Source organism: Chionomys nivalis, chromosome X, assembly GCF_950005125.1.
Source record: "Chionomys nivalis chromosome X, mChiNiv1.1, whole genome shotgun sequence".
In the NCBI taxonomy this organism is placed as follows: Eukaryota; Metazoa; Chordata; class Mammalia; order Rodentia; family Cricetidae; genus Chionomys; species Chionomys nivalis.
Window position 1 is genome coordinate 32739689 of NC_080112.1, and position 15176 is coordinate 32754864.

Consider the following 15176-nt stretch of genomic DNA (forward strand, 5'->3'; position numbering starts at 1 on the left):
TCCCAACCTAAAGAAAGATATGCTTATAAAGATATAAGAAGCTTACAGAACACTAAACAGACTGGATCAAAAAAAAAAAGTTCCCTCGCCACACAATAAAACACTAAACATACAGAATAACCAAAAAATAGTAAGAGCTGCAAAGGAAAAAAGGCCAAGTAACATATAAAGACAGACTCATCAGAATTACACCTGACGTTTCATTGGAAACAATAAAAGCCAGAAGGTCGTGGTCAAGCATTATGCAGACATTAAGTGAACAAGGATGCCAGCACAGACTACTATAGCCAACAAAACTTTCAATTACCATAGAATGACAAAACAAAATATTCCATGACAAAACCAGATTTAACAAATACCTAGTCACAAACCCATTCCTACACAAAGTACTAGAAGGAAAACTCCAACACAAGGAAGTTGGCTACATCAACAAAAATACAGACAATTGATGGTCTTATAACAGCAAATCCCCAAGAAGGGTAAATGCACAAATTAACATCACCAACAATGAAAACTAAATTAACTGGAGATAGAAATCACTGGACATTAATATCTCTTAATATAATTGGACTCAAGTCACCTATAAAAAGACACAAGCTAACAGACTGGATATGGAAACAGAACCCATCCTTCTTCTGCATACAAGAAACACACCTCAACCTCAATGACAGACATCATCTCAGAGTAAAGGGTTGCAAAATATATTCAAATCAAATGGACCTAAGAATCAAGTGGGTGTAGCTATCCTAATAGCTAACAAAATATACTTCAAACTAAAATCAATCAAAAGAGACAAGGAAGGACATTTCATATTAGTCACAGAAAAAATCCATCAAGAGGAAATCTCAATACTGAACATTTATGCCCCAAATACAAGGGCACCCTCATATGTAAAAGAAACACTTCTAAAGCTTAAATCATACATTAAACCACACATACATTAATAGTGGGAGACTTCAACACTCCCCTCTCACCACTGGACAGGTCAGTCAGACAAAAAAATGAACAGAGAAATAAGGGAACTAACAGATGTTAGGACTCAAATGGACTTAACAGATATCTATAGAATATTCCATCCAAACAGAAAAGAATATACCTTTTTCTCAGCACCTCATGGAACCTTCTCAAAAACTGATCACATACTTGGTAACAAAACAAACCTCAACAAATACAAAAATATTGCACTAACCCCATGTATCTTATCAGATCATCATGATTTAAAAGTAGAATTCAACAGCAATACTAATTCCAGAAAGCCCACAAACACATGGAAATTAAACAATGCTCACCTGAATAATCAATGGGTTAATAAAGAAATAAAGGAAGAAATTAAAGTCTTCTTAAAATTCAATGAAAATAGCCATACAACAAGCCCAAATTTATGGGACACAATGAAAGCAGTGTTAAGAGGAATGTCTACATAAAGAAACTGGAAAAATCCCACACTAGTGAATTAACAGAACACTTGAAAACTTTAAAACAAAAAGAAGCAAACTCTCCCAAGAGAACTAGAAGACATGATATAATCAAATTTAGTGCTGAAATCAACAAAATAGAAACAAAGAATCAATGAGACAAAGAGTTGGTTCTTCGAGAAACTCAACAAAATAGTTAAACCTTTACCCAAACTAACCAAAAGGCAGGGAGAGAATATCTAAATTAACGAAATCAGAAATGAAAATGGGGACATAACAGACACGGAGGAAATACAAAGAATCATCAGGTCATATTTCGAAAACCTGTACTCCACAAAATTGAAAAACTTAAAGGAAATGGACAACTTTCAGGGTAAATATCACTTACCAAAATTAAATCAAGACAGGAGAAGCAAATTAAACAGACCTATAACTGCTGAAGCAATAGAAACAGTCATCAAAGTCTTCCAACCAAAAAAGCCCAGGACCAGATGATTTCAGCTCAAAATTCTACAAGATATTCAGAGAAGAATTAAAACCAATATTCCTCAAATAATTCCACACAATAGAAAGAGAAGGAACATTGCCAAGCTTTTTTTTTTTGAGGCTACAATTACCCTAATACCCAAACCATAAAAGACATTACTAAGAAAGAGAATTACAGACCATTCTCACTCATGAACACTGATGCAAAAATACTAACTAAAATACTGGCAAATCAAATCCAAGAATACATCAGAACCATCATCCACCATGATCAAGAGGGTTTCATCCCAGAGATGCAGGGATGGTTCAACATATGAAAATCTGTCAATGAAATCCACCATATAAACAAACTGAAAAATAGAAACCACATAATCATCTCATTAGATACCAAAAAAGCTTTTTACAAAATCCAACACCTCTTCATGATAAGCGTCTTGGTAGGAGCAGTGATACAAGGAACATACCTAAATATAATAAAGGCAATATACAGCAGGCCAACAGCCAACATCAAACTAAATGGAGAGAAACTTCCAGCAATTCCACTGAAATCAGGAACAAGACAACATTGTCCACTCTCTCCATATCTATTCAATATAGTTCTTGAGGTGCTAGCTAGAGCAATAACACAGCAAAAAGAGATCAAGGGGATACAAATCAGAAAAGAAGAAGTCAAACTCTCATTATTTGCTGATGATATTATAGTTTACATAAGCGACCCCAAAAATTATACAAGGAACTTCTACAACTCATAAGCACTTTTAGTAATGTAACAGGATACAAGATTAAAAAAAAAAATCAGTAGCCCTCCTGTACATAGATGATAAATAATATGGGAAAAAATCAGAGAAACATCACACTTCACAATAGCCACAAATAGCATAAAATATCTCAGAGTAACTCTAACCAAACAAGTGGAAAATTTGTATGACAAGAACTTTAAATCTTTGAAGAAAGAGATTAAAGAAGACACCAGAAAGTGGAAAGATCTCCCATGCTCTTTGGTAGATAGAATTAACATAGTAAAATGGCGATCTTACCAAAACAATCTACAGATTCAATACAATGCCCAGCAAAATTCCAGCAAAATTCTTCACAGACCTTGAAAAAATTGTATTCAACTTCATATGGAAAAGCAAAAAACTCTGGATAGCCAAAACAATCTTGTACAGTAAAAGAACTTCTGGAAGCATCACAATCCCTGACTTCAAACTCTACTACAGAGCTACAGTAATGAAAACAGCCTGGTATTGGCATAAAAACAGAAAGGAGGACCAATGGAACTGAATAGAAGACCCGGATATTAATCCACACACCTCGAACACCTGATTTTTGACAAAGAAGCAAAAAAAGTCAAATGTAAAAAGAAGCATATTTAATAAATAGTGTTAATATACTTGGAAATCAATAATGTGGAAGAATGAAAATAGATCCATACCCATCACCATGCACAAAATTTAAGTCCATATGGATCAAAGACTTCAACATAAAGCCAGTCACACTGAACCTTATAGAAGAGAAATTCAGAAGTACACTTGAATGCATTGGCACAGGAAACCATTTCCTAAATATGACCCCAGCAGCACAGACAATGAGAGAAACAATTAATAAATGGGACCTCCTGAACCTGAAAAGCTTCTGTAAAGCAAAGGACACAGTCAAAAAGACAAAACGACAGCCTACAGAATGGGAAAAGATCTTCACTAACCCCACATCAGACAGAGGCCTGATCTCCAAAATATACAAAGAACTCAAGAAATCAAAAGAATAAATAATCCAACAAAAAATGGAGTACAGACCTAAACAGAGAACTCTCAACAGAGGAATCTAAAATGACTGACAGACACTAAAGGAAATGTTCAACATCCTTAGTCATTAGATAAATGCCAATCAAAACAACTCTGAGATTCTATCTTACACCTGTAAGAATGACCTAGATCACAAACAATGATGACAACTTATGCTGGAGAGGTTGTGGGGAAAAGGGAACACTTCTGCATTGCTGGTGGGAATGCAAGCTTTCCCTTTGGATAGGTACAGTCCCTTTGGATATCAGTATTGTGATTTCTCAGAGAATTAGGAAACAACCTTCCTCAAGACCCAGTAATACCACTTTTGCTCAGTTGTGCCACAATGACATGTTCTCAGCTATGTTCATAGCAGCATTGTTTTTTATAGCCATAACCTGGGAACAATATCCTTGACCAAAGAATGGATAAGGAAAATGTGGTACATTTACACAATAGAGTACTACGCAGCAGAAAATAATAATGATATCTTGAATTTTGCAGGCAAATAGATGAAGCTAGAAAACATCATTTTGAGTAAGGTATTCCAAATCCAGAAAGACAATTATCACATGTACTCAATCATAAGTACTTTTTTTAACATAAAACAAAGAAAACCAGACCACAAATCACAATCCCAGAGAATATAGACAACAATGAGGATCCTAAGAGAGACATGCATAGATCGAATCTACATGGCAAATCGAAAAGACAAGATCTCCTGAGTAAATTGGGAGCATGGGGACCTTGGGAGAGGGATGAAGGTGAGGGGAAAGGCAGGGAGGGGGACAGACAAAAATGTAGAGCTCAATAAAAGTAAAAAATAAAATAAAAATAAAAAATGATTCACCTTGGAATACTTCTTCAACATGTATCATTGAGAATCTTGTGGTACAAAGGACCATTCTGTATTCTAAGAGGAATTAAAACCAATAATTCCAAAGTCAATAACTTTAAAACAAAATTATCATTACAGAAATTATGTATTTTGAAGATACTTCATAATTTTGACTTCAATCTGCTAGTCAACTTTAGAAAGAGGTTGAAAAATTTACAATCTATGTTAACAACAAAACTTACTCTATTTTAATTTGAGTAATATTTAGCTAGTGAAGGGGTGATGGGTAGGAGTTGTGTTCTCTTCCTTCATCTTACTCCTAATTTAAAAGGTAATTTTTGTTAATGATTATATAGGAATGAAAGCCATATGGATCCAAGCACATTAGAAGTTAATTAGTAGGAGTTAAGGACAAGTGTTCTCTTACTAGGGCTTATGAGTCTCAAGAGAAAAAAGCCACCTTGACACCAGACGTCTTTTGAAATAGATTCAGGAACTCCAGTCAAGACTCCTAAAATTTGAGCATTATGGAGTCAGTCATACAAATGAGTCTTAGATTCCCACAATTAAATAAAGCCAGACCAAAACATTTGTAAAAGGGAGGACATTCAGATTGAGCTGTCCATTTATAGTCTGTAGTAAATTAAGGCAAAAATGGACTACAAATTTGGCACTATTATTACAGATGGGAGATCAGAGATGTAGTTGAGATTCTAATGTTGCTTCCACACTTAATCTTGAGCAAAACACTCAACTACTTTAAATCTAAAAATTCATCTATGTCAGATGGTTCCATCCCATATTTTCATATCTTGAAGTTCGATGATTGTATTCTTCTCTGCAGTATTTCAAAATAATTTGAGCAGTTATTATTAGAGGCTTATAAAATGAAAACAAAACCCCATAGAACAGTGTAAAGACATATAAAATAAACACAGTCTTAAAAACTAATATAAAAACTTGTAGAAAACATTTCACCCCAGCATAAGCACATATCCAAACCCTTCTGTACTTCTGTGTGGATAAGTAGAAAGAAGGGAATTGCTTTTATCTTGAAACTATGATGCCAAGAAAATTAGACCAAACGGAGTCAATAGCTGTTTAGAGAATTTAACCAATGTTATGTGATAGATGTGATACTATTTCCATTAGTGAGGACACAAGATAAATCAAGGAACCAGGAAAACAATTTTATTTGTGAGTCATCATACCTTTTTGCTAGGTAATAGTTCAAATCCCTTTACTTTTTCTTTTCTTTCTTTATTGTGGGAGCCCACAGTGACTCTATTACATCTTAACACCAGAGAGTTCAAGGTTGTTCTTGCTCCTTAAAACCAAATAACAAGTTATTTGGCTAAAGGTATGGTTACTAGATGTTTTGAGAATTAAGGAGGTGATTACGCTTGTTTGTTCCTTGAATCGTGGTTGGGAAGACTTTTACCCTATCATTTTTGCTCTAGGTATAAAAGAGCTATGAGAAATTGCTGTGGGATAATGCTCTTGTACCCTGTTAAGATTTATCACTTGTATTGGTTTAATAAAACCCCAATTGGTCAGTAGCCAGGCAGGAAGTATACACAGGGTGACCAGACTAGGAGAATTCTAGGAAGAGGAAAGGTTCAGTCTGCAGTTGCCACCCAGATGAAGAGGAAGCAAAATGAAAACGTTATACTGGGAAAAGGTACCAAGCCAGGTAGCTACACATAGATAAAAATTATGGGTTTATTTAAGTTGTAAGAGCTAGTTAATAATAATCCCAAGCTAACAGGTCAATCAGTTTATAATTAATATAAGCCTTTGAGTGTTTTGTTGGGATTTTCTATCCAGTCAGGATAGAAAATTCCATCTACAAGAAACAAATTTGGGGCAGCTGCAGTATTTAGTGAGACCCCGGCTAATTCTATCTTCTGTCTTATCCTTTCTTAATCCTCGCTCCCCTATTCACATGTCATTTGATGGGTTAGCAGGCCCTGACAATCTATTTTTGACCTTGTAAGTTAATTTCAGTATTTCTACAGTTTGGTATTGGGATAAAAACAGAGAAGTCGATCAACGGAATTGAATAGAAGACCTGGACTTTAACCCACAAACCTATGAACACCAGATTTTTGACAAAGGAGCTAACAGTATACAATGGAAGAAAGAAAGCATCTTCAACAAATGGTGCTGGCACAACTGGATGTCAACCTGTAGAAGAAAGAAAATAGATCCCTATCTATCAACATGCACAAAACTCAAGTCCAAATGGATTAAAGACTGCAATATAAATCCAACCACACTGAACCTGATAGAAGAGAAAGTAGGAAGTAGTCTACAACACATAGGCACAAGAGACCACTTCCTATGTAGAACACCAGTAGCACAGACAATAAGGGCAACAATGAATAAAAAGGACCTCCTAAAACTGAGAAGCTTCTGTAAAGCAAATGACACTGTCATTAAGACAAAAAGGCAACCCACTGACTGGGAGAAGATCTTCACCAACCACGCATCAGACAAAAGTCTGATGTCCAAAATATATAAAGAACTCAAGAAACTAGACTTTAAAATGCTAATTAACCCAATTAAAAATTGGGACACTGAACTGAACAGAGAATTATCAACAGAAGTTCAAATGGCCAAAAGACAATTAAGGTCATGCTCAACGTCCTTAGCAATCAGAGAAATGCAAATCAAAAGAACTTTGAGATACCATCTTACACCTGTCAGAATGACTAAAATCAAAAACACCAATGATAGCCTTTGCTGGAGAGGATGTGGAGTAAGGGGAACACTCATCCATTGCGGTGGGAATGCAAACTTGTGCAACCACTTTGGAAATTGTTAGGAATATTTCCTAAGCCAGCTTTCTGACGATGCAAAAATTCCCAATCAAGCCAAATCAAAACAAGCCAAATTAAGAAATATCCAGGTTTAATGGGAGATCTGCGCCCTCAGGTGGCCCCGAGGGGGGAACCAGGAAGCTGCAGAAATGCGACCGCCGGGAGGAAGAAAGGGAGACCAGGTGTTCTTCTCTTGGGGGATCACTTAAGTACCCTGTGGAGTGGTCCTGAGGGGTGGGGTCAGGACCTGGCCTGCTAGGATTTGAAGTCCATACCAGGCCTGGGAGCTGGGACCTACATTCCCAACCTAACAAATCAATGTGGCGGTTTCTCAGAAATTCAGGATCAACCTACCCTAGCATCCAGCAATACCACTCTTGGGAATATATCTAAGAGATGCCCTATCATAGTACAAAAGCATTTGTTCAACTATGTTCATAGCAGCATTATTTACAATAGCCAGAACCTGGAAACAACCTAGATACCCCTCAATGAAAGAATGGATAAAGAAAGTGGGGAATATATACGCATTAGAATACGACTCAGCAGTAAAAAACAATGACATCTTGAATTTTGCATGCAAATGAATGGAAATAGAAAACACTGTCCTGAGTGAGGTAACCCAGACCCAAAATGATGAACATGGGATGTACTCACTCATAAGTGGATTCTAGCCATGAATAAAGGATATTGAGCCTATAATTTGTGATCCTAGAGAAGCTAAATAAGAAGGTGAACCCAAAGAAAAACATAGTTATCCTCCTGGATATTGCAAGTAGACAAGATTGCCAGGCAAAAATTGGGAACTTGGGGGTGGGGGTAAGGGGAGATGGGCAGAGAAAAGTGAGAAGGGGAGGATGGGGAGAGCTTGGGGGAATGGGACCGTTGGGATGGAGGCAGGGTAGTTATGGGAAGAGGGAAGTATATATCTTAATTAAGGCAACCATTTTAGGGTTGGCAAGAGACTTGACTCTAGAGGGGTTCCCAGGTGTCCAAGGAAATGCCCCCAGCTTGTTCCTTGGGCAGCTGAGGATAGAGACGCTAAAATGGCCCTATCCTATAGCCACACTGATGAATATCTTTTTTTTTTGATTTTCCACTGTTATTTATTTTATTTTTATTGTTTATTTGTTTATTAAAGATTTCTGCCTTCTCCCCGCCACCACATCCCATTTCCCTCCCCCTCCCCCATCAAGTCCCCCTCCCTCATCATCCCTAAGAGTAATCCGGGTTCCCTGCCCTGTGGGAAGTCCAAGGACCACACACCTCCATCCAGGTATAGTAAGGTGAGCATCCAAACTGCCTAGACTCCCACAAAGCCAGTACGTGCAGTAGGATCAAAAACCCATTGCCATTGTTCTTGAGTTCTCAGTAGTCCTCATTGTCCATTATGTTCAGCAGGTCCGGTTTTATCCCATACTTTTTCAGACCCAGGCCAGCTGGCCTTGGTGATTTCCTGATAGAACATCCCCATTGTCTCAGTTTGTGGGTGCACCCCTCGCGGTCCTAAGTTCCTTGCTCATGCTCTGTCTCCTGGTTATGATTTGGACCTTGAGATTTCAGTCCGGTGCTCCAATGTGGGTCTTTGTCTCTGTCTCCTTTCATCGCCTAAATGTTTTTCTTTGGGTTCACCTTCTTAATTAGCTTCCTAAGACCACACATAATAGGCTCAACGTCCCCTATTCATGGCTAGAAAACAAATATGAGTGAGTACATCCCATGTTCCTCTTTTTGGGTCTGGCTCACCTCACTCAGGATAGTGTTTTCTATTTCCGTCCATTAGCCTGCAAAATTCAGGAAGTCATTGTTTTTTATGCTGAGTAGCACTCTAATATGTATATATTCCATACTTTCTTCATCCATTCTTCCATTGAAGGGCATCTAGGTTGTTTCCAGGTTCGGGCTATTACAAACAATGCTGCTATGAACATAGTTGAGCATATACTTTTGTTGTATGATAGGGCATTTCTTGGGTATATTCCCAAGAGTGGTATTGCTGGGTCCAGGGGTAGGTTGATCCTGAAATTCCTAAGAAACCACCACACTGTTTTCCAAAGTGGTTGCACAAGTTTGCGTTCCCACAAGCAATGGATGAGTGTACCCCTTTCTCCACAACCTCTCCAGCAAAGGCTATCATTGGTGTTTTTGATTTTAGCCATTCTGACAGGTATAAGATGGTATCTTAAAGTTGTCTTGATTTGCATTTCCCTGATCGCTAGGGAAGTTGAGCATGACCTTAAATGTCTTTTGGCCATTCGAACTTCTTCTGTTGAGAATTCTCTGTTCAGCTCAGTGCCCCATTTTTTACTTGGGTTGATTAGCCCTTTACAGTCTACTTTCTTGAGTTCTCTATATATTTTGGAGATCAGACCTTTGTCTGTTGCAGGGTTGATGAAGATCTTCTCCCAGTCAGTGGGTTGCCTTTTTGTCTTAGTGACAGTGTCCTTTGCTTTACAGAAGCTTCTCAGTCTCAGGAGGTCCTGTTTATTCAATGATGTCCTTAGTGTTTGTACTGCTGGGGTTATACGTAGGAAGTGTTCTCCTGTGCCCATGTGTTGTAGAGTACTTCCCACTTTCTCTTCTATCAGGTTCAGTGTGTTCGGACTGATATTGAGGTCTTTAATCCATTTGGACTTGAGTTTTGAGCATGGTGATAGATATGGATCTATTTTCATTCTTCTACAGGCTGACATCCAGTTTTGCCAGCACCATTTGTTGAAGTTGCTTTCTTTCTTCCATTGAATACTTTTAGCTCCTTTGTCAAAAATCAGGTGTTCATAGGTTTGTGGGTTAAAGCTAGGGTCTTCTATTCCATTCCATTGGTCGACTTCTCTGTTTCTATGCCAATACCAAGCTGTTTCCAATACTGTAGCTCTGTAATAGAGTTTGAAGTCAGGGATCGCAATGCCCCCAGACAATCCTTTATTGTATAAGATTGTTTTGGCTATCCTGGGTTTTTTGTTTTTCCATATAAAGTTGATTATTGTCTTTTCCAGATCTGTGAAGAATTTTGATGGGATTTTGATGGGGATTGTGTTGAATCTATAGATTGCTTTTGGTAGAATTGCCATTTTTACTATGTTGATCCTCCCAATCCAAGAGCAAGGGAGATCCTTCCATTTTCTGGTGTCCTCATCGATTTCTTTCTTCAAAGACTTAAAGTTCTTGTCAAATAGATCTTTCACTTCCTTGGTTAGAATTACCCCAAGATATTTGATGCTATTTGTGGCTATCGTGAAAGGTGATGCTTCTCTGATTTCCCTCTCTGCTTCCTTATCCTTTGTGTATAGGAAGGCAACTGATTTTTTGGAGTTGATCTTGTATCCTGCCACATTCCCAAAGGTGTTTATCAGCTGTAGGAGTTCTTTGGTAGAGTTTTTTGGGTCGCTTATGATTACTATCATATCATCTGCAAATAACGAAAGCTTAACTTCTTCCTTTCCAATACGAATCCCCTTGATTCCCTTATGTTTTCTTATCGCTATTGCTAAAACTTCAAGCACTATATTGAAGAGGTATGCAGAGAGTGGACATCCTTGTCGTGTTCCTGATTTTAGTGGGATGGCTTTGAGTTTTTCTCCGTTTAATTTAATGTTGGCTGTCGGCTTGCTGTAAATAGCTTTTATTATATTTAGGTATGATCCTTTTATCCCTAATGTCTCCAAGACCTTCATCATAAAGTGGTGTTGAATTTTGTCGAATGCTTTTTCAGCATCTAATGAAATGATCATATGGTTTTTTTTCTTTCAGTTTATTTATATGGTGGATTACATTGATAGATTTGCGTATGTTGAACCAGCCCTACATCTCTGGGATGAAGCCTACTTGATCATAATGGATAAGTTTTCTAATGTGTTCTTGGATTCGGTTTGCCAGTATTTTATTGTGGATTTTTGCATCGATATTCATGAGTGAGATAGGCCTGTAATTCTCTTTCTTGGTTGAGTCTTTGTGTGGTTTTGGTATCAGGGTAACTGTAGCTTCATAAAAGTAATTTGGCAATGACTCTTCTGTTTCTATATTGTGAAATACATTAAGAAGTATAGGTATTTGCTCTTCTTGGAAGGTCTGGTAGAATTCTGCATTGAAACTATCTGGTCCTGGGCTTTTTTTGGAAGGGAGATTTTTGATAACCGTTTCTAATTCTTCGCGACTAACCGGTCTATTTAGCTCGTTCACCTGTTGTTGGTTTAGCTTTGGTATATGGTACTTATCTAAAAAAATGTCCATTTCTTTTGCATTTTCCAGTTTTGTGGCATACAGGCTTTTGTAGTGAGATCTAATGATTCTCTGAATGTCCTCTGTGTCTGTGGTTATGTCCCCCTCTTCATTTCTGATCTTATTTATTTGCGTGTTCTCTCTCTGTCGTTTAATTAATTTGAAAGGGGTTTGTCGATTTTGTTGATTTTCTCTAAGAACCAACTTTTTGTTTCATTGATTCTTTGGACTGTTTTCTGTGTTTCTATTTTGTTGATTTTCGCCCTCAGTTTGATTATTTCCAGTCTTCTACTCCTCCTGGGTGCTTCTGCTTCTTTTTTTTCTAAAGTTTTCAGGTGTGCTGTTAAGTCCCCAATGTATGCTTTCTCCGTTTTCTTTAAGTGGGCACTTAGTGCTATGAACTTTCCTCTGAGCACAGCTTTCATCATATCCCATAGGTTTGAGTATGTTGTCTCTTTATTTTCATTAAATTCAAGGAAGACTTTAATTTCTTTCTTCATTTCTTCCTTGACCCAGGTGTGGTTCAGTAGTTGACTTTTCAGTTTCCATGAGTTTGTCGGCTTTTGGGGGGTAGCATTGTTGTTGCCTTCTAACTTTAATCCGTGGTGATCTGATAATACACAGGAGGACACTGATATTTTTTTGTATCTGTGGAGGTGTGCTTTGTTACTGAGTATGAGGTCAATTTTCGAGAAGGTTCCATGAGCTGCAGAGAAGAAGCTATATTCTTTCCTATTTGGGTGGAGTGTTCTATAGATGTCAGTTAAGTCCATTTGCTTCATTACCTCTGACAATTTTCTTAAATCTCTATTAGGTTTCTGTCTGATTGACCTGTCCATTGGTGAGAGAGGTGTGTTGAAGTCTCCTACTACTAGTGTGTGTGGTTTGATGTCTGCCTTGAGTTTTAGTAATATTTCTTTTACATAAGTGGGTGCTTTTATATTAGGGGAGTAGATATTCAGGATTGAGACTTCATCCTGATGAATTGTTCCTGTTATGAGTATAAAGTGTCCATCTCGATCTCTTCTGATTGATTTTAGTCTGAAGTCCGTTTTGTTAGAAATTAGTTTGGCCACACCTGCTTTTTTCTTAGTACCATTTGCTTGAAAAACCTTTTCCCAACCCTTTACTCTGAGTAGATACCTGTCTTTGTGGTAGAGATGTGTTTCTTGCAAACAGCAGAATGTTGGATCCTGTTTTCGTATCCAATCTTTTAGTCTGTGTCTTTTTATAGGTGCATTGAGACCATTAATATTAAGTGATATTAATGACAAGTGGTTGATTACTCTGGTTATTCCTATTGTTTTTTGTAGTAGAGTTTGTGTGTCTCCCTTCTTTGAGTCATGCTGGTGAAGGGTCGCTAGATGCCTGAGTTATTGTAGGCAGTGTTGGCTATGTTGGATTCTTTGGGTTGTGATTTTCCTTTATTACTTTCTGTAGGGCTGGATTTGTGGCTAAGTATTGTTTAAATTTGTTCTTGTCCTGGAATGTCTTGTTTTTTCCATTGATAGTGAACGATAGCTTGGCTGGGTATAGTAGTTTGGGTTTGCATCCATGGTCTCTTAGTTTCTGCAGTCCCTCTATCCAGGACCTTCTGGCTTTCATGGTTTCCATAGAGAAGTCAGGTGTAAGTCTGATCAGTTTACCTTTATAAGTAACTTGCCCTTTTTCCTTTGCAACTCTTAATATTCTTTCTTTAATCTGTATATTTTGTGTTTTGATTATAATATGGCGAGGGGATGTTTTTCTTTGATCCAGTCTGTTTGGTGTTCTGTATGCTTCTTGAATATTCAAAGTAATATTTTTCTTTATGTTGGGAAAGTTTTCTTCTATAATTTTGTTAAAAATATTTTCTGGACCTTTGAGTTGTGACTCTTCTTCTTCTTGTATCCCTATTATTCTTAGGTTTGGTCTTTTTATTGTGTTCCATATTTCCTGAATGTTTTGTGACAAAACTTTGTTGGTTTTGGTCTTTTCTTTGATCAGTGCGTTTATTTTCTCTATGTTGTCTTCCGAATCTGAGATTCTTTCTTCTATCTCTTGTAGTTTGTTGATTATGCTTGTTTCTGTAGCCTCTGCTCGTTGACCTAGATTTTCCATATTTAACTAGTCCTCATTTTGTGTTTTCTTCCTTGCTTCAATTTCCGTTTTCATTTCTTGAACTGTTTCCATTACCAGTTTGATCGTTTTTTCTTGGTTTTCCAGGGCATCATTTACATATTTACTCATTTCATCAAACTTTTTGTTATACTTCTCATCTATTTCTATAAGGGTGTTTTTTACATGTTGTTTAAGGGACTCTATTGCTTTCATAAAGTCAATTTTTTCCACTTCTTCTTTGTTAGGGTGTTCAAGTCCTTCTGTTGTAAGATCATTGGGTTCTGGTGTTTCCATGTTGTTTTTCATATTGTTGGGTGAATTCTTGCCTTGGCGCCTGCCCATCTCCTCCTAACAATGCTATCTAATGGGTCATTTAAGTCAAGAACAGGTTTCCCTGCTGGCCAAGGGCTCTGCTTACAAAGTGCCCTCGCTCCGTTTCCTGGCTCCCGCCATGAGCCAAGATCGCTCTCACCACTCAGCAGGATCTTCAGGACCAGGACCAGGCTCACCATTTGCCCAGGACCTCATCCACAAAAGGCCTACCCCTTTGTAGGCCAGCCACCAAGACAGAGAAACTCCCGCTGTCCTCTGCCCCGAGCTCCTGACCCAGTGCCCAACAGGCTATACTGGGTGATCTCGTAGCCCGGCAGAAGGGAGGGGGAGTGGAAGAGGGCCCTGGGCACAAGCTGGGATGTGCCAGAAATAGAGAGGTCGCAGCAGAGGAGGAGCAGCCCCCGCAGAGGGTATCAGCCTTTGCAAGCTTACCAGGGGGGTCAAGGGGGTCTGAGAATGCTCCCGCTCCGTTTCCTGTGTCCTGACGCAGGCCCAGAACACTCTCCCCACTCAGGAGGGTCTTCAGGGACAGGACGCGGCTCCTCTGTGGACCTCGCCAATAAAAGGCCTCCCTCTCTACAGGCCAGTCCCCAAAAAAACCTACTTGATTGATTTGAGCGGGCCAGGGGTCTGCCACTGCCAACCGCCGCAGGCCGGGGTTCAGCCACTGCCGACCGCCGCAGGCCGGGCTTCCGCTGCTGCTGCTGCTGCTGCTGCTGCTGCTGCTGCTGTCCGCTGTGGGCCGGGCTTCTGCCGCTGCTGCCGTCCACCGCCTGAATATCTTGCATATCACCATAGAACATTCATCTGGCGATGGATGGAGATAGAGACCCACATTGGAGCACTGGACTGAGCTCCCAAGGTCCAAATGAGGAGCAGAAGGAAGGACAACATCAGCAAGGAAGTCAGGATGGCCAGGGGGACTGAGCTAAAGGGAGTTCACCAAGGCCAGCTGTACTGGGACTGATGGAGCATGTGATCAAACTGGTCTCTGAACATGGCTAACAATGAGGGCTGACTGAGAAGTCATGGACAATGGCACTGAGTTTTGATTCTACTGCATGTACTGGCTTTGTGGGAGCCTAGTCTGTTTGGATGCTCACCTTTCTAGACCTGGATGGAGGGGGGAGGACCTTGGACTTCCCAAAGGGCAGGGAATCCTGACTGCTCTTTGGACTGG